The sequence below is a fragment of the Vicugna pacos genome, unplaced genomic scaffold, assembly GCF_048564905.1.
Source record: "Vicugna pacos unplaced genomic scaffold, VicPac4 scaffold_20, whole genome shotgun sequence".
NCBI classification, from domain to species: Eukaryota; Metazoa; Chordata; class Mammalia; order Artiodactyla; family Camelidae; genus Vicugna; species Vicugna pacos.
Genome location: NW_027328741.1, coordinates 32,426,467 through 32,447,735, shown reverse-complemented (window position 1 = coordinate 32,447,735; position 21,269 = coordinate 32,426,467). Strand labels below are relative to the sequence as shown.

The window sequence follows — 21,269 nt, the reverse complement described above, 5'->3', positions numbered from 1 at the left end:
ACCCAGTACTACACTAAGGACCCAATTGTGGCACTGCAGGATTGTTTCAGCAGGATCTAATGTGTAACATCATTAGATTTGTTTCCACTTTTGTTTTTGTTTGCAGAGAACCTGAGGGAACCCATTATAAAATTTTGACTTTTCCGTAGCAACAGTAAGGACGAATGCACTTTCATGAGTGTGTATTGGAAAAATTCCCTCTCCACATATCCAGCCTGCAGCCCAGAAACCATTTGGAAACCTCTATTCCAGCAAAAATTAGTAGTCCCAGCACTGTCAGAGCTATGATAAACATTTAACCAAAATGACACTCTGCTAACTTTACTAGAATAGGTTATATTCACCACAACAAAAACCGCAGTAGCAATCATAGATATAACAGGCAACAGACACAGAAGGAATGCATGGCATCATTACATACCAAAAACAATCCTCACAGCATTAAAACTAAATTTGCACAGAAATGATTTCACTTACAAAAGCCGTTCAAGTCTATAATAGATAACTGATAATCCTTAACCCATAGCGATAGAGAGATATAATAAAGTTAAAAGAACTATTCCAAATTTTCAAAAGACAGGAGTCTCCTGAAAGAACATCCAATGTATTAGACCCCCAAAATTTACTAGAACATGACTTGAAAAGGGAGGACATAAAAACACTGAAGGAAATCTTGAGTCTATGAATACAAATGCAGGCTAGAATAAATGGAAAGAGAAACACTTTAGATGAGCCAAATATAATCAGAAAACTCAATGGTGAGAATAGCTAAGCTAAAGACAGTCCAAATCGGACTAGATAATGCACAGGAACAAATAAATGACTTAGAAAACAGGATAACCGCAATTACTCAGTCAGAACACGACATAGAAAAGCTAGTGAAAACCAATGCAAGCAATGCAACTGAAACCTGGGATAAGAGAAAACATACCAGTGTATGACTCATAGGGATCCCACATGGAAAAGAATAAAGACAAATGGTTTGAAAAGATGTTTGAAGAAATCAGACTGAAATTTTCTTAAACCAAATATAGAACCGGCTATCTCAACACAGCAAGCACAGAGCGTCCAAGCATAATGAACCCCAGTAGGCCTACAACAATATATATTCTAATTTAAATGGCAAAAATTGATAATAAGGAAATGATTCTAAATGTACCAAAATAGAAACAAGTGCATTGCAAGAGAACTTTTTAATGTCTTCAGCTGATTTCTCAACAGATAGATTGGTAATTTTTTCTTCCCTCTTTCGTTTTGTGTTGATCTCTATTCCAAGAACTGATGAAAGGCAGATTCCTTCAATCTAAACAAGATGAGTTGGCAGAGATTCTAAAAGTGTTCAAGTTCTTGGAAGAGGTCATCAGAATCAACACATCTCAAGGGGCTTTTTCAGACAATACAAGAGACCATGCACCAAGCCCTGTTTATCCTTTTCCCAGGAGTGGGCCAGTGTATTAAGACTTGCTGTTCCTTCACACTCAACCAGCCATGCAGGTATACCCTCAGTCTGCTACTGCAGGAGAATTAGAGCCAGGTCCAATTTTACCAATACTGTAGGGAGAACCTGAGCCTGCTACTGCAGGAGACACAGCACTGTGTCCCATTTCACCAATCTTTCAAGGAGGCCCTAAGCCTACTCCTGCAGGAAACTCAGAGCCGAATCACATTCCACCAGCTGTGTAGGAAGACCATCATGCCTTCACTTGCAATGGATCCAGGAATGTGTCCAATTACACTAGCCTTGTAGGGAGACCTTGAGCCTGTTCCTGCAGGAGAAACAGATCTCTGTCATAGTCCACCATCCCTCCAGGAAGATGCAGGGCCTCCTCCTGCAGGAGACTCAGGAATTGGTCCAATTTCACCAGTCCTGCAGGAAGACTCTGAGCCAATTCCTGCAGGAGACCCAGGACTGGGTCCCATTCCATCAATCATGCACTAAGACCTTGAAGTGGGTCCAATTCCACTAGCCTTGCTGGGTGACCCACAAGCCTGATCCTGCAGGAAAATTAGAGATATGTCATATTCCAGAAGCCCTGCAGGAAGACTGAAAGCCTGCTTCTGCAGGAGACCCAGGAATAGGTCCAAATACGCCAGCCTTACTGGGAGAGCACAAACCTGATCCTGCAGTTGATACACAGTGAGGTACAATTCCAACAGCCCTGCAGGGATATCCTGAGGCCACTTCGGCAGGAAACACATGACTGGGTCACATTCCAATACCCCAGAAGTGAGACCGTGGGCCTGCTACTCCAGGAAACCCAGAACTTCGTCCCATTCCACCAAACCTGTAGTCAAACACTAAGACTGCATCTGTAGAAAACACAGTGTGGGTCACATAACACCAGCCCTGTAGTGAGACTACAAACCTGCTCCTGGGGGAGACCAAGCCATTCACAGAGAATATGAGCCAGCTCCTGCAGAAGAACAAGAGTTGTGTGACATTCTACCAGCTCTGCAGGTAATCCATAGGCTTGCTTTTGCAGGAGACAGACATCCCAGTCCAATTCCATCAGCCTCTCCAGGGAGAACCCCAGCCTCCTCCTGCAGGAGAGCCAGAACTAGATCCCATTCCACCAACCCTGCATGGAAACACTGAGCTTGCTCCTGCAGCATACCAACAGCCAAGTCATATTCCACAAACCCTGCAGGGAGACACTAAGCCTGCAATTGTAAGAGACCCAGGACTGGGACCAATTCCAACAGCTCTCCAGGGAATCCCTCACCTGCTCCCATAGGAGACTAAGAGCCATCAGTTCTGGTGGGGTCCCTGAGCTTGCATCTGCAAAAGAACCACAGGGTGGAGTCACATTCCACCAGCCCTGCAAAGAGAACAGAACCTGCTACTGCAGGAGACACAGGACTAGGTCCCATTCCACCAACCTTGCAGGGATACCCTGAGCCTTGGACCAAGGAATGGGACTAATTCTGCTAACCTTCTAGGGAGACCATGAGCTTCTCCTGCAAGAGAACCAGAGATGGGTCATATTACAGTATTCTTCCAGGAAGACCCAAGGCCTGCTCCTGCAGGAGATGCAAGAACAGGCCCAATTCCACCAGCCTGAAGGCAGAGTCCAAATCTGTTCTGGCAGGTGACCTAGAGAAGGGGCCCATTCCACCAGCCCTGCAGGGAGACTCTGAGCCTACTACTACAGGAGACCCAGGAATGGGTCCCACTAAACCAACCCTGAAGGGAGACACAGAATCTATACTTGCAGGAACCACAGAGCCAGGACACATTTCATCAGCCCTGTAGTGACCCCTGAGCTGGGTCCAATTACACTATCCTTGCAAGGAGACTCTGTGTCTACTCCTGAAGCAGAACCAGTGATGGGTCATGTTCCAACAGCCCTGCAGGAAGACCTGGAGCTGCTTCTGCAGAAGACTCAGGACAGGGTCTGATTCCACCATCCCAGCAGTGAGAAAACTAGCCTGCTCCTGCAAGTGACCAAGGTCTGAGTCATATTCAAGTAGCCATGCAAGAAGAACATAAGCCTGCTGTTGCAGGAAACTCAGAACCATGTGCCATTCCAGCAACACTGCAAGGAGACTCTGAGCCTGCCCCTGCAGGAAACAGAAACCCAGTCACATTCCACAAGCCCTACAGGAATACCAGGGCCTGCACATGCAGGAGACCCAGGCCTGGGACCAATTCTACCAACCCTGTGGAAAGGCCCTGAATCAGCTCTAGCATGAGACTAAGAGCCATGTCACATTCCACCAGCCCTTCAGGTAATTTATCAGCCTGCAATCTACACCTTCAAAAGACCCAAGAATTGGACCAATTCCAATGGCACTGCAGGGAGACCATGAGCCATGTCCAATTCCACAAGCCCTGCAGGAAGGCCCCGAGCCTACTCCTGCAGGAGAACCTGAGATTGGTCATGTTGCAACATGAGCCTGCTCCTCCAGGAGACCCAGGACTATGTCCCATCCACCAGCCCTGAAGGGAAACCCTGAGTCTGTCCCTTCAGGAGAACCACAACTGGGTCACATTTCACTAGCAATGCAGGGAGACTTAGAGCCTACACCTTCAAGACACCCAAGAATTGGAACAATTCCAGCAGCACTGCAGGGACATCATTAGCCAGGTCCAATTCCACTAGCCCTGCATGTAGACCCCGAGCATGCTCCTGTAGGAGACCCAGCACTGGGTCTCATTCCACAAGGCTTGCAGGGAGAAACTCTGCCTGTTTCTGCAAGAGACCAACAGCTGAGTCACATTTCACCAGCCCTGAAGGGAGACCCCAGTCCTACACCTGCAAAGGACCTAAGACAGGAACAAAATCGACTAGCCCTGTAGGGGGACCCTGAGCCTGCTTCTGAAAGAGAATCAGAGATGGGTCATATTCCAACAACCCAGCAGGGACAGTCCAAGCCTGCTCCTGCAGGAGTTATAGAGAAGGGTGAAATTGCAAAACCTTGCAGGGACACCCTGAATCTGCTGCTGCAGGAGAAAAATGATGGGGTCTCATTCCACAAGCCTTACAAGGATACCCTGAGCCTGGTCTTGCATGAGATCCTGAGCTGGCTCCTGCAGGAGACCCAGGACTGGGTCCCATTCTAACTACTCTGCTGGGGAACCCGAGCCTGAACCTGCAAATCACACAGAACCGTGTCACATCCCACCAGCTCTGCAGACTGTAAGACTAGCCCTACAGGAGATCTAGAGCCAGGTTACATTACCAGTCCTGCAGGGAGACCCTGAGCCTGATTTTGTAGCTCCCCCTGCACCTACACACATATTTCTATGAGACCCAGAGCCAATTCAGGCATCACCACCCCTACGGGCTGAGATGTCTCTGCAACCACAAACACTGTCATCTAATTCTAAGAATCAACCCACTCCCAGACCTGAACTTTACTTCCCTTCTTCTGGCATTATTTTTGTTTGTTTTTTCCGTCATTTCCTTGTTTTCTTTCATGTCATTTAGAGTACCATCTATTTTTATGTTTTAAGTTTACCATAATAAAATTTAGATGTTTTTCCATTTTAAATTGTGCAATTCAGGAGCATTAAGTGCATTCACAATGCTGTGTAACCATCGTCACTGTCTAGTTTCAGACTATTTCTTTCCTCAAAATAAAACCCCATATCCAAAGCACACATTCTCTTTTCTCCCTCCCCCAACCCCTGACAAGCCCTAATCCTCTTTCTCTCTGTGTGTCTTTCCCTACACTGGATGTTCCCTATCAATGAAATCATACAAAAGGTGGCTGTTTGTGTCTGCTCTCATATTTTAACAAGGGATTGGTGTTTTTTTTTTTACTTGAAGTAGCATTTTGGTTATTTCAAAGGGAAATCCAGGTGGATTAAAGATGAGATGTACAAGATGAATATTTTTAGTAACTATGTGCATAATCTCAAGATAGGCACTGCTATTCTATGTGTGAACCCAGAGCCAGGAGGGAGATGCTTAGCTCTTCCTGTGGCAAAACATAACCTAACAAAATAAAAAAAAATAATAATAATCAAAATCCATGAAAGACAAACCACAACATGGAAAAATCATTTTTCATAACCTAAAGTCAGAGAAAGGTTTCACATCCCTGTGGTCCAAAAATATCTTGAAACACTGTGTTCTAAACAGAAACAGAACAAACACATGCAATTCCAACAAGAGGCAATGCAGGTGGCCAGTGTATATTAGAGATGCTCGACCTCTCAAGTGAGAATTCACGAAGATGTTCACACTTCTGAGACAGCATTGGTCAACATCACACTGGCAGGCCTTTAGCCTGGTGACAACCAGCTCTAGTGACAACATGAGGAGGCAGAGGCCACAGTAGATCCCCTGGAGTGAAGAGTGAGCAGACTCTCCTCTCTGGGAGAACAGTATGCAGGATGTATCACAGTTCCACAAGTGCACCACTTTCCGAGCAGTGCTAATGCTTAGTGTTGATCATACTAAAATTCTTGCACAATTTTTCAAAGATGTCTTTTCAAGGATGTTCATCACAGTCCTGTTTAAACTACTAGGGAAATGGAAGCAACACTAATGTTCATGGAGAGGGGGTGGGATTCATCAGTTCTGGTTCACATGGAGGAATGATTGTTGTGCAGCTGGAAAAATGAGTGCTAGGTCTTTACCTGATGTCAAGGAAGCCCTCAGTTTGGATGCCTGTTAATCCATCATCTACATCCAAGTTGCCATCTCTATGACCACATATGTGTCAAATCATCATAGATGTAAATGAATCTTGTGGTGTGTGAGAGACAGAAGCAGAGAGAATGAGAGAGATAGAGACTGAGAGATGTTCACCAAACCATTAATGACTGTCACTTCTGGGAGTGGGATTTGCAAATCTCTGCACTTTTCCTTTAGGCAACATTTCAAGCGTTTATAATGTATCTATATTGCTTTACTAATTCTAAGGTATTAAAAGCATATGTTACTTGAGATTCATTCATATTTCATCTATAGAATAAAATTTATTATTTTTATTTTAAAATATTTGTTACAAGTACAATCAGCATTTATGAGAGTAAAATGATAAATTCTAAAGAATTAAGAATCAGATAAAGAACAAAACCTTTTGGTGACTCAGACACAGGCCAGCTAGTTGGCAGTAAATGGCAGGGTGGGACAGGTTTCTCCAGAAGGTTGTGTATGTTCTGAATCAGCATCCAATAGAGGCAAGGAAAAATTACAAGACATGTACGCTGAAAACTACAACAGCTTGTTGAGAGTAATTAAGAAAGACCTAGCCCTATTTTAAAATTTGAAGGAGCCAAAATGGCAGAGTAGACAGACTCACAGCTTGACCTCTCCCACAAATACTCAAAGAATTACATCTACAAAAATATTGAATTGCACAGAAACCTCCTGAACTCTGGTAGAGTGTCTCTTATTTTGAAATACAGGAAGATTCTCACAAAATTTGGTAAGGAATAAAAAGAGAAAAGAAAAATTCAGTGCAGAACTGATCCTGCAGGGAAAGAGTAGCATAGGAAGAAAGGCACCCTCACACTGGGACACAACCTCTCTAGCTGGGAGATCAGCTAGGAAAGAAGCAGAGCTTCAAAGGTTTGGAGGAGACAGTGGCAACTGCATGGCAGGCAGAACTGGGGAAAACTGACACAGAGGTCCCTGTGATGACCAGCCCTAGACATGAGCTAGCAGGGATGAGCCAGAACTGGCTACTGGAGTCAGTGAAGAGCCCAGGCAGAGTGCTGGGTCACACTGCAGAGAGGCAGCCTCAGGAAACTAGAGGGCAGTGTGAGCTCTGGCTGTGTGTGTGTGTGTGTGTGGAACAGAACAGACTGAAACTCTCATAAAAAAGCACCAATGTTGGTATAATGGGGGAGGAATGAAACACAGCTGTGCCAAAGTCACTTTCTCCACTTGGCTCCACTGTTGGTGTGTTCTCATGAGAAGAGAAATGGGGCTTGGTGTTAGCCAACACTGCTGCACACAGGCAGAGCTGAATGTTGACTCCATACCCTGTGCCATTGCAACTTCACAGGCAGGAATGAGATTTGTTTACAGCCCCAGGCAGAGAGGGTGTATTTGCTGTATCTGGTCACTTTGTGGATCCACACCTCTGAGACTTACAGGCGGTGAGTGGAGTTCTGACTCAAGAAGGGTGGCCAGTGAGGGTATTTAAAACAGGGTGGTGTATGGTTCCATATGTGGGTGCGGGATTGGGGTTTGAGCTGAACCTGTAGTGGACCACAAATTCATGTGTGTGACTGCACACTTGCTAAGGCAGGTCCAAGGGACTGACACTGCTGGATCTGCACTGATGTTTCCTGGGGCTCAGTACCTGAGGGGCACCAGAGTAGGTGGCTGACATTCCCATAGCTAAGGCAGGGATAAAGCCAACATCAACAAATAGTACTTTGTAAGTCTGCATAAAAAGTGACAGGCAACACCACAGAGAGAACTCCCCAGTGAACATCTTCTGCCTATTTTTCTTCACAACTGAATTGCTCCAACCCTGCCTACTACATATCACAGCTCAGAAACGGGTCTAAAAGAAATACATAGAGCCAGAGAAATATAAGTAAAATAAAGAAGCCAAGGAACCACTTTCAATTAAAAGAACAAGAGAAATCCCCTGAAAGAACAATCAGTAAAATAGACTTTGATAGTCTACTAGACTTCAAAAAGTGAATGATCAACTCACTGAAAGAACTAAAAGAGACTATCAATAGAGACAGAAAACTTTAAAAAGAAAATTTAAACTATAAAGTAGAGCTAGTTAAAAATAGAAAATTCAACTACAGGCAATCAAAAGAAGACTAGATAATGCAGAGGAATGAATAAATGGCTTAGGAGACAAGATAAAAGAAATAACCCAAAAAGAACAGCAGACAGAAAAGTCAATAAAAACCAATTAAAGCAAGATAATATAAAGTGTGCCAGCCTATGCATAATGATGAGTCCCAGAAGGAGAAGAAAGAGAAAGGGGGATTGAAAAGATAGTTAAAGAAATTATGACTGAAAACTTTCCAAACATTAAGAAGGAAAGAATTATCCAAGTACAGGAGGCAAAGAGGGTCCCAAACAAGGAGAAACCAAACAGACCTACACCAAGACATATTATAGTTAAAATGGTTAAAGTTAAATAAAATATTCTAAAGGCAGTGAGAGAAAAACAAAGTGTTTGTTACAAGGGAGTCCCATAAGCATTCAGCAGATTTCACTACCTAAAATCTTCTGGCCAGAAGGGAGTGGCAAGATATATACAAAGTCCTGGATAAGAAAAGGCTGCAAACTAGGATATTCTATCTAGAAAGACTATCCTTTAGAACAGAAAGAGAGAAAGAATTTCACAGACAAGCAAAAACTAAAAGAATTCAGCAGTACTAAATCTATGCTAAAAAAATTTGAAAGTTCTAATCTAAATAAAAAATAAACAGGAAGCTATGGAAATTAAGAAACCATAATTGGAAATGCGATAAATACAGTGAGTTGCAAGGGAAAACATGAGGATATAAATAAGTCAGTAAGTCAATAAAGAAAACAAGGAAGCAAACAAGAAAGGGAGAATAGCAAAATCATGAAAGGTGGAAGAGGAGAGCAAGAGAATATATTTTTTTCTCTTTTTTTTTTCTTTTTTCTCTTTGTCTTCTTTCTTTTTAGGATGCACTTGAGCCCACATGACTATCAACTAAAACCAAACAGATGAAGTAAGTGGTTACCATACTTGAATGACAATATAACCACAAATCAGAAGTATATAATAGAGTCATAAAACCCAAAAAGAAACCAAGCTAATAGAAAAGGAATTTATCAAACCACAAAAATAAAAATAATTAAAAGAAAGATCAAATAATTACCAAAATCAACTGGAAAACAAATTTCAAAATGGCAATAAACCCACATCTATAAAATAACTACTATAAATGTCAATGGACTAAATGTTCCAATCAAAAGAAAAAGAGTGAAGGAGGAGGAAAGATGGTGGAGTAAAAAGATGCTCAGAGCTCACCCTCTCCCACAAATTCACCAAGAGTGACATCCACAGACACACCCACCACCCAGAACACCTGCTGAACTTTGACAGAATATTGGCTTCTTCAAAAGATAAAATTTTCCACAAATCTGGTGGGAGAACAGTAGAAAAGAAGAAAAAGGAAAATAGTTCTGGACCATTCCAATGGGGAGGGAGCAGCAAAGAAGGAATAGCATTAATACACTGGGTCTCCCCAACTCCAATGGCCAGGTCAGCAGGATGGAGATGGAACCTCAGAGGCTCAGATCTGTATAGAATAGACTTTGACTGACAGAACTAAGGTAATTGGGCACAAAGGGTCCCAACGATCCCCAGCCCTAGACGCGAACCAGCAGGTGTGGGATGGGACAGGCTGCCTGAGTTGAGCAGAGGACTCGGGCTGACTCTACAGAGGAAACCTTGGGGGACTGCAATGTTCTGTGTGCCATGGCTGGGAGAGTATACAGAACAGCCTGGGTCCCCCATAAAATACAAAATAAAAAAGGCAGAAAACACTGCTGGTGTGCCCTGGGGGGAAGGGGAGCCATAGCCTTTGTGTCCGCAGACCCACAGTGCCATTATTGGAGACTTCTTGGGAGAAGAGAGTCAAGGCTCAGCCATAGCCACCATATTTTCTGGTGCATGGTTCCCAGGTAGAGGAGGGGTCAAAACCCAAATCCCTACCTAGGGGCTCCACAACCTCATAGGTGGGAATGAGATTTGTTTACAGTCCCAAGAAGAAGGGACCATTACACACCGATGCCTCTCTGAGTTGGCTCTTCTAAGACAAATGCACAAGAAGCAGTGTTCTGGAACAGAGCAGGGGTGAGGGCTAGTGCAGCTGTTTCCTCTGAGTCCACCTACAAAGCATGGACCTAATGCGGCAGGGGAGCTACCTGCCAACTACCTTGCACAAGTGTGGTCCTGGGACCAGGCATCTGGTGGGGGGTGCAGACCACCCATTTACCGATGCTGGGACACAGACCAGGGGCACGATTAGACGGCCTCTGGAACCAGCAAGTGGAGTTTTCACAGCAGGATATGGGCAGGAGTGTGACAACCACAGAAAAAAAGGAGCTCCTGTTCAATAGCCAGGGCAGATTCAGGCCACCAGAACACCAGCCACACCACCAAAAAAGGGGATAACAGGTAAAAGGCGTTGAAGGAAGACTTGGCAAACACCCATAGTTAAAAATAACCTTATGACAAAATTATTAAGAGTGTATATTCTTGAAGAAAGACCAAGATAGTGGAGTAGAAGGATGCTTGTATCTTATCCTCTCCAATAAATTCACCAAGACTGACATTCACAGACACACCCATCCACTCAGGACATCTGCTGAACTTTGATAAAACATTGCCATCTTCAAAAGACAAAATGTGCCACCAATCTGGTAGGAGAAAAGGAAAAAAGAAGGAAGAAAATGCAAAATGGCTTGGGGTTGGTCCTTTGAAGAGGGAGCAGCAAAGGAGGGATAGTGCTGGTTGACTGGGTCTCCCTCTTTCCAACGGAGAGGTCAGCAGAATGGACAGGGAACCTCTGAGGCTCAGATGTGTACAGAACCACCCTTGACTGACAGAATTAAGTTAAATGGGCACAAAGTGTGTCAACAACTCCCAAACCTAGAAGTGAATCAGGGGTGGGGAGGGACAGGCTGCTGGATCCAGGCAGACTCTGGTTGACTGCACATAGGTAACCCTGGGGGACTGCAGTGTGCTGTGGACAACTGCTTGGATTGTATACAGATCAGAACAGCCTGGGCCTCCCATAAAATAAGAAAAAAAATAAAGCAGACCAATATTGCTGGCTTGCCTGGGGGAAGGGGTGTTTTGTCCTTTGTTTCTGCTGACTCACGGCAACATAACTGGTGATTTCTCAGAATAAGAGAGATGAGGCTCAGCCACAGCCATCATACCCACCCAGGCAGACATGGGGTTGAAACCTGACTATGTACCTGGCAGTTCTGCAAACTCATAGGTGGGACTGAGACTTGTTTACATCCCCAGACATATAGGAAGTTTCTGTCCTGGTGCCTCTACGAACTCATACCTCTAAGACAAATGAACAAGGAGCAAAGTTCTGGCAAAGAGCAGGGACTAGGGCTGGTGTGGCCATTTGCCTCAAGCCCACCCACAGAGTGTGGAACAGATATGGAGTGGAGAGTAGCACTGAATAGGGGAGCAACCAACCCAACTACTGTGGAAGACTGCTGCACCTGGACACGGCATTGGGAAGGGGCACAACCTGCCCACCTACCATGCAGGAGTGCAGCACCAAGATGCAGCACTGGGAGGAGATGTGACATGTCTACCTACAGGCACTGGGAGCAGCACAGACCAAGGGTGTGACCAGAGGGTCTCTGGAAACAACGAGCTGAGTTCATGAAGCAAGGCAAGGGCAGGAGCTGTGACAACCACAAAACAAAGAGGAGTCCCCATTCAATAGCCAGGGTAGGCTCTGGTTAACAGGTTAATGGCCACATCATTAACCAAAGGGATAACAGACAAAAGGCACAGAAGTAAGACTTGGTAACCACACATATTTAAGAAGGACCTCTTGATAAAATTACTGAGGGCACACAATCTCCACAGGAACATACTCTTTTCTTTTTCTGTTCCATTTTCTTTTACTTTTTAAATGTTACTTCTTAAATAATTTTTATATTTCTATTTTTAATCCCTTTTAAAATTTTCTTTTAAAATACTTTTATTATTATCTTTCCATTTGTCAAATTTCATTTTTATCCTTGTTTTGTTCTTCTGTTGTGATTATACTCTGTTCTCAAATATTTTTTCTTCCTTTAATATTTTAAAAATTCATCCCAACTCAATTGTTATCTTGTTTCAATATGTTCTTCTGTTATTGATTATATTGCTTTTAAAACTAATTTCTTTGTGCTTAGTTTTATTTCTGCATCCACTTTATAGATAAATAAATAAACTCTTAAAAGACCACAGTAGATAATTTATACTCCATAAGCCATAGTGCCAGAGAGATATAAGCAAGATAAAAAAGCAGAGCAACCTGTCTCAATTAAAAGAACAAGATAAACCCCCTGAAAGAACAATCAATGAAATAGACATTGATAGTCTACTAGATGATTTCAAAAAAGGAGTGATCAAAGTACTGAAGAAACTAAAAGAGATTGTGTATAGAGACAGAGAATATGTCAAATAATGAAATTGAAACTCTAAAGAGGAGCCAGTGAAAATTGGAAAACTCATTTGCTGAGAGGAGAGTTGAGGTAAAGGCTGTAAAATGTAGGCTGGATAATTGAGAGGAATGAATATGTGACTTAGAAGACAGGACAACAGAACAGCTGAGAGACAACAAATAAAAACCAATGAAAGCAATATAAGGGACCTATGGAATAACATAAAGCATGCCAACCTACTCATAATGGGGGTCCCAGAAGGAGAAGAAAGAACAAAGGAGATTGAAAAGATATTTGAAGAAATCATGACTGAAAACTTCCCAAACCTAAAGAAGACATCAGATATCCAAGTACAGGAAACACAGAGTGTCCCAAACAAGGAGGACCCAAACAGACCCACACCAAGACATATTACCATCAGGATGACCAGGGTTGAGAATGGGAAATGATTCTAAAGGCAGTAAGAGAAAAACAAAGAATGAGATACAAGGGAACCCCCATAATACTTTCAGCTGATTTCTCTACAAAAACAGTACAGGCCAGAAGGGAGAAGCAAGGTATATTCAAAATCCTGAATGAAAAAATGATGCAACCTAGGATACTTTATCCAGCAAGGGTATCCTTTAGAATAGAAGGAGAGATAAAGAACTTCACAGACAAGCAAAAACTAAAAGAAGTTAGCAACACTAAACCTATGCTAAAGGAAATATTGAAAGACCTACTCTAAATAGAAAAGAAGCAGGATGCTACAAAAAGGAGAAAACCATAATTGGAAAGGTGATTGCTACAATGAATTACAACAGAATAAACATGAAATCATAAAAGAGGGCATCTAAATCATTAAGGGTGGGAGAGGCGAGCAAGAAAATATACAGGTTTCTCTCTCTCTCTCTTTCTCTCTGTCTCTCTCTCTTTTTTGCTCTTGGTAGGATGGGTTTGAGCTTATATTACTATCTGTTTAAAACAAACAGATATAGTAATGGGTTAATATATGTACAAAGTAGGGTAACCACAAGCCAAAAAGTTACAATAGAGTCACAAAACTAAAAAGACACCAAGATAATAAAAAGGAAAATTATCAAACCACAAAAAGAAAAAGTAAGGAACAAAGAGGAAATACAAAATGAACTGCAAAACAAAGTTCAAAATGTAATAAACACATTTCTATCAATAATTAATATAAATGTCAATGGACTAAATGCTTTAATCAAAGGACATAGAGTGCAGAGTGGATAATAAAGAAAGTATCTACAATACACTGTATAAAAGAGACCCACGATTGGGAGAAGGACACACATAGATTGAAAGTGAGAGGATTAAAAAAGATATTCCACACAAATGGAAATGACAAGAAAGCAGGTATATCAACAGTGATTTCAAATAAAATAGACTTTAAAACAAAGATTATAAAGAAAGATTAAGAAGGACATTTTATAATGATTAAAGGAGTCATAGATGAAGATATTACACTCATTAACATATATGAACACAACATAGGAGCACCTAAATACATAACAGATAAAAAGAAAATACTAACAGATAAAAAGGGAAAATTTGATCGGAATACAATCACGGTAGAAGACTTTAATAATCCATTAACATCACTGGACAGATATTCCATTCATAAATTTAATAAGACAACATAGAAATTAAATGATACAATAGAACAATTTGTCTTGGGTAATATTTTCAGAACATTATATTTCCCTAAAATAGAACATACATTCTTCTCAAGTGCACATGCCATATTTTCTAGGATAGATCATATACTTTGGCACAAAAGAAGCATTAACAATTTGAAGAAGATAGAAAATATTTGAAGCAACTTTTTCTGACCACAATACCATGAAACTAGAAATGAACTACAGAAAAATAAAGGAGAAATAAATGACAGTATGGAGGTTAAACAACATACTACTTTAAAAAAAATGGGTGGATGATGAAATCAAAGAAGAAATAAAAAACACACTGAGACAAATGATGATGAAAACACAACCACACAGAACCTATGGGATCCAGAAAAGGCAGTGCTTAGAGGGAAGTTTATAGCGAGAGAATCAGGTCTACCTCAAAAACGAGGAACAACTGCAATAAACAATCAAACTTACCACCTAAAAGAATTAGAAAAAGAAGGGCAAAAATAACAAAAGTAAGCAGAAAGAAGGAAATAATAAAGATCAGGGAGGAAATAAATAAAATAGAGATATAAGAAACATTTGAAAAAATCAAGCCAAGAGATGGTTTCTTGAAAGAGTAAACACAATTGACAAAATTATGTTCTATGCTGGAAATTGACACAACAATGCAAACTGACTATAACTCAATAAAATAAAAATTAAAAAAAATAAATATATTAACAAAAGAAAAAATAAAAGGTAGTTTCTACTCACCAGACTGGAGGAGGGGACTGCAACCCATGCTTGGTCACACCCCATGGGAAAGCCTGGGGTCAGGATCGGAGGAACAGGGTGCTGTGGACATGATCTCTCACAGGGTTTCTTCAGGAGGGGAGTGTGAGGCATGTGAGCAGGCTGAGGACTGGCCATTTGAGTAAGTTCATGGGCTCTGGGGAGGAGGGACTCCCCCAAGTGTCTGGACTTGACTCTGGGTGAGTTGGGCAGGTGGACAGTGGCTCAGTGTGATTCCAAGTCCAGTGGAGGAGGTAGTGAGTTAGATCTAGAAGGACTCCTTCTGGGGTGGGAGGGCCCACAAGGGAGGCAGGAGGCCAAGTCCAGGTGACTGAGAACAGGTTGTGTCCTGCATAGGGCTGCAGGGCAGATGAAAGCATCCAGTCTACAGAAGGTGGAAACACGGTCCATACAAGGGCTCAGCTCAGATGTCACCTCCTCAGAGTAGCCTTCTCTGCCTGCACAGTCTACAGGGACAGCCTCCTCCACGCACATCTCCCCAGCAGACAACTGCTCCATTTCCTGCATAGCATTCAGGACCCGGGCCCCTGCTCCGTACCCAGCCATGGTTCCGCTGCCCTGAGGAAAAGCCCTCACAGGAGCCATAAAGCCCTACACGACCTGGGCCCCACCTCTCTGTCTCCTCTGGCACCACTGTCTCCACCTGGCCCTCTTCTCCTCCACTCCTGCACTCCTGACTTCCCCCAGCCCTATGTGCTCTCCAGAGCACATGTCCCTCCTAACATCCTGTGTGTGCTCACTGTGTCTAATCCAATGCATGCCTCCCACCCAGGTCAGTATCCAGCACACAGTAGGGCTCAGTAACTAGAGAATGAATGACTCTAACCATGACTGCTGGGAAGGCTTTTGTCTGTGGCCTACAGTGATCACACACCCGTCACACAATCTCTGAGGTCCTACTGTGTGTTGGGTGGGTTCCAGATACCGGGCACAGCAGGTAGTGAAGCAGTCAGGTCTCCATCCTCATGCAGCAGACAGCCTGGTGGGGGACACAGAGAAAATTAAGTAAAATATACACAATGTCCGGAGGTGATATGTTCCATGGAGAAAAATAAGGTCAGGGAGGACATTTGAGCAGATTCCTGGAGATGTTTAAGAAGCAGGCGGAGAGAGATCCTGGCTGAAAGAGCAGCCATCCCAAAGGCCCTAAGGGCAAAGTGGGATGTATGTGGAGGGTCTTAGTTATCCGTGTGAGTTCTTAGTCCTGCCTTGAATATGTATGTTGCTTTTATTTGTAAATCTTGATTTCACCTTTATAGCAAATTAACCTGCATCATCAATCTGCATAATTTAGCCAACTCTGTTTCAGGAGTTGTGGGCACAATGGCAGGCTAATTACTTGGGTTGGTAAAGAATTACCAGCGTCTGAGAAGGGTTTAGGAAAGTTCAATAGGGACACTGCTATAGGCAATATCAGGCCACACAGGCAAGAGGTGCCTACACGAGCGTCAAGGTTGAGTGTGTGGGGTCTGTTATTGGGGGGGTGGTGTGCACACAAGGAGGAGGGGGCTGCATGATCAATTCATACACAGGTACCTGGTTGGTTGTGAGATCTGTCAGGGGCTTCTCTGAACAAAAGGCTTTACCACTTTAATAAGGGAAGGATGTGAGGCCTCTCTTCCTGGGGCAATGAGGTTTCATAGGGTAAACACACAGCAAGAGAAGATGTTTTATAGCTTGTGGAAATGCAGGTGTGCAAAGGGTCCTGCAGTGGGGAGTGGGAGGTAATGGGCCACTGGGCTCTAGGCACACAAAGAGCCCATGGGTGAGGGTGTATGACTCTGAAGAGTGGCTGCCAGCTTCACACCAGGGACTTTATGTGGAAAGAGGAGAATCTAGGTTATCGGCACGTGTCTACTCAGTGACCTCCCTAAGCCTAGCTCCGTCAGGCACCAGATGGCTGTGAAATGAACATGAAGGTCCCCACCCTGAGGACCCCAATGAATGAACATCTTGATATCCTCAAGCCCCTTCCCCTGCACCACCGCCCCACCACATCTGGGTCTCAGGCTTTGACCCTGACATCAGTGGCATCTTCGTTCCCGACATCCAACTACTCTGGACATCTCTGTGATGAGCTGTTCCATGTCAGCAAGCCCCAAACTGAGCTCTGCCTTTACCCCATGATTGCTTCCTTCCTGTGAAGCCCCTCGTGAAGGAGCCATCACTAGCAGGATCCTACAGCTCTGAGGCTCTGCCTTCCCCACCCCTCCAATGTCTCCCACCCCATGATCCCCTCTGGAGGTCCCTATTATCCTCTCCCTCACACTTCAGTCTTGGGCTGCACAACAAATCCCTCTTCACAACCTCCCAAAAGACAGGTCCAGGTCCACTTGGGGACACTGAGGTGACACAGGCGGGTGTTGCTGGGAATGAAGAGCAGGATACTGTAGCAGAGGAGAGGAAAGGGCTCCCAATCCACCAGAACACACGCTAAAGTGGTGACAAGACACCCATAAAGGGTGAGGCAGGCATCACACTGTAGCCCCGCCCTCTGTTCCCCCAGGGTGCCCTGTGTTTCCTGCTTTGGTCTAGGGGACTCCCCCCCTCACTCTCTGTTAGAGGGGTGCCCATTCATTCATTCACACCCTCATTAACCATGTACATGGGTCCTGCTCAGTGCCAGGCCTCAGCTAGATGACAGCTCATCCTTGGGGACACAGCTCAGATCTCACCTCCTCCATGAAGCAGTTCTGGATTCCCACCCCCCCTGAAGCTCCTCTGGCCTCAGTTGAGACCACTAGGGCTGTGACCACACTCTGATTACATCCCAAGTCTGTGATCTCTGTGAAAGCCCTGGGCCCAATGTAGAAAGAGACTCAGAAAAATGGGGCCAAAAGGGGCTAAGAAAAATGTTACTAGTTCTCTATTACACAGAAGGGCACTGAGCAGAGAGAGGGCAGTGTCCAACCAAAGCCACAGAGGAGGGTCTCAGTGAGCCCTCCCATGGCCCTGTTACTAGTTCTCTGTTACAGATGAGGACACTGAGCCACAGAGAGGGAGCAGAGCCCTGCTATAGACTTGGCCCCATGGCCTGTGTCCTTTATGACTAGCTCCATGCTGCCAGTAGGGGTGTGGGCCTGGAATGGACGTTGAAAGCAGCCTGACCCCCAGGCCCCCTTCATACACAAAGTCAGTCTCAGGAAACACCCCTCAAGACCTACCCTATACCCCTGGGATTGGGACCTGATTGCTGTTCCTGGAAGCTGGCTGGGCTTCCCTGTGAATTGCCCCAGGAGATGCTTGGGACAGCCACAGGGCCCCTGAGGCTTCCTGTCCCCAGCTGAGCAGCTCTGGTCCCCTTGACTGTCCCTGGCCCAGGCCTGATTACATGACGTTTTGGCCGGGTAGCCAGCTGTGGAGATGACGAAATGGGGGCAACATGCAGGTACATGCAGAGGTTCAGTTATTCACTCAACAATCATTGATTCAGGCTTTGCAGTGTGGCTGGCCTGGGCCCAGGCCTGGGTGTCCAGTAGTGAATACAGTCAACCCCTTGAGCCTTCTGGGAAAGCAGTCCTCAGAGAAAAGGGCCCTCAGTGCACCCATCATGCTCCCCATGAACAATCACCCTGAGATGAGGCTGCGGCCATGGGTCCCAGAAGAGGATGAAGGGAGGAGGAAAACCCAGAATGGGCACTGACCATGAGCCTGGACACTGGAACCAGATGACCTGGGCTCTGTAATCTGGGGTGGTCACCTCAGCTGTTCTCTCTCTGCCTCAGTTACTTCTGCAGTAATGGGTGATAATGCCCGTCCCTGCCCCACAGATTTTTATGAGGAGTCAGTGAGCTTCTCTAAGGCGTGTAGGACAGTGCCTGGCTATGGGTCAGGATCCTGCTCACCTCACAAGAGTCTGTCCCACTTTAAAGATGATAAAGCCAAAGCTAAGGGGGTTATGAGACCAGCCTGGGCTAGCCCCCTTCTCATGGTCTGCAGTCCAGGTCTCCTGCTTTTACATCATACCTCTACCCCCATATCCACCCAGCAAAGTAGATGCTGAGAATCTGAACAAATCAGAGTATGAATGGAGGCACACCCTCTCCCCAACTTGGGCTCTTGGGGTGGTGGGCAGGTTGGGGATATCGGTCTCCTCCAGACTGTCCAGGAGGCCCAGCATGTCGGTCACCTCATTTCCACTCAACACGGAGTAGGTGTGTGGCCAAGGGCCAGAGGGCGCTGGAGTAACCCAGGGTGGGTGGATGCTAGGTAGGTGTGGGAGGCACAGAGTGGCCCCTGGAAGACAGTGTCCAGGCAGCCAAGGTGCGATGAATGAGGGTCCCCAAAAGGGGCAGAGGACAGAGTCCAGCCTGGACACCACCCCCTGCTGGACCCTGATCTGGGGTGAGAATTGGGACAAGCCAGGGCCCTGCTGGGACTCTACATCCAGCAAAGAGGTGAGGAAAAGTTAAGGAGAACGTGCTCCCTGTGTGAGGGCACTGCTTCCAGGATCCTGGAGGTTCCATAGACCCTTGTGAAGTGGCTGCTGTTTCCAGCCCCATGTGGGCAGAACTGAGGCAGGGAGGACAGAGTGACTCAGGACAGAGCTAGGATTCATCCAGGAGTGTGTGCTGAGCCTCTTGCTAAGAGCAGCCTCTGGGCATCATGGACTCAGGAAGTATCTTGTCGTCCCTCTTAAGGCTCTTGGCATGTTAGGCAGGAAAGGTCCCAGTGCCCATACCTGGGCCTCTCTGGGTGATTCTGACATGTGGGATCATGATGGTCGTGAGAAAGGAGAGAGAATGTGGGCTGGGCGTCAGGTCTGCATCAGACCCTAATGATGTCCCTAATGTTGTGTGACCTGGAAACTCCCTGACCTCTCTGTGCCTGGCTTTCCAGCCCTGACTCAGAGGACTGCTGTGATTGGCACACAGTAGGACCTCAATCAGAGGAAAAAGCCAGCCCTTCCCCAGGAACCTCTCCTCTTACATTCCCAAAGCTAAGCCCATGTTCCACACATCACCAGAGCTGAAACTTGACAAACAGGGCAAGTGAAATCCAGCAACTCCTCCCTCCTGCCTGAGGCCCTTCCCTCCTCAGTGACAGTGGCTCAGAGCAGGTCTCTGCATCCCAGAAGTCTGAACTGAGCCTTGTGACCTGGAGGAGTCCCTGTTCCACACAACTTTGTTTCCAGGTCCTTCCAACAAGACACAAGAGCACCTGGTCAGTGTCTTAGCTGCAAGGTCCTCCCTTTGCAAATTGCCCCATCACATCCGGGCTAGATGATGTGAGTTCCAGAGCACATGACCATCCAAATGATGACTTCAGGGAAACATCCCTGCCCACACTGCACTCTTCAGAGCCCACCTTCTAAAATAAGGGGTAGTGACCCACGGTTGTGCACACTTTTATCAGAACACAGCCCTCACCCACCCACCATTGGAAACACGTGAGAAGCAGAGATTCCCAAGTGCCTGGACCCCTGTCATCCAGAAAGCAGAGGGTAGGATAACAGTCAGAAGGGGAGAAAGTACTTTCAGACTATATATCTGATAAGGGGTTAACACCCAAAACATATAAAGAACTCTTACAATTCAACAGCAAAAAACAAGCAATCTGATTTAAAAAGTGGGCAGAGGAACTGAATAGACATTTTTCCAAAGAAGTCACACAGATGTCTAACAGGTACATGAAAAGGTGCTCAACATCACTCACCATCAGGGAAATGCAAATCAAAACCACAATGAGATACCCCCTCTCACCTGTCAGGGTGGGTGTCATCAAAATACAAGAGATAATAAGTGATGGTGGTGGTGTGAAGAAATGGGAAACTTGTGCAATGTTGGTGGGAATGTAAATTGGTGCCATCACTCGGGAAAAGAGTAAGAAGGCTCCCCCAAAATTTAAAATTAGAACTTCCATATGATCCAGCAAGTCCACTGCAGGGAATATATCCAAAGGAAATGAAATCACTATGTCAATGAGACAACTGCACCCTCATGTTCACTGTATCATTATTTACTATAACCAAGATATGTAAACAACCTAAGTGTCCATCAGCAGATGAATGGGTACAGAAAACGTGATGCATATATGTGTATAGAAAATGGAATCTTATTCAGACATTAAAAAAGTGAAATACTGCCATTTGTGACAACTTGGGTGGACCTTCAGGGTATTATGCTAAGTGAAATAAATAAGACAGAAAGACAAATACCTATGATCTCATTTATATGTGGAATCTACAAAATAAACCGTAACACATAGAAACAGAGATCAGGTTGGTGGTTGCCAGAGGTGAGTCAGG

The 21,269-nt window shown here is 44.8% G+C and overlaps 1 protein-coding gene across 1 annotated transcript in view; it reads right to left on the bottom strand.

Moving 5' to 3' along the window:
* Positions 1 to 21,269, bottom strand: part of LOC140693658 (uncharacterized) — a 676,856-nt gene that overhangs the window by 12,970 nt on the left and 642,617 nt on the right. The window contains exons 16-17 of the mRNA XM_072957373.1: positions 15,849 to 16,001; positions 14,984 to 15,091 (exon numbers count right to left, since the gene is read on the bottom strand). The gene's annotated coding sequence lies outside the window, so the exon portion shown is untranslated. The remainder of the gene's footprint in view (positions 1 to 14,983; positions 15,092 to 15,848; positions 16,002 to 21,269) is intronic.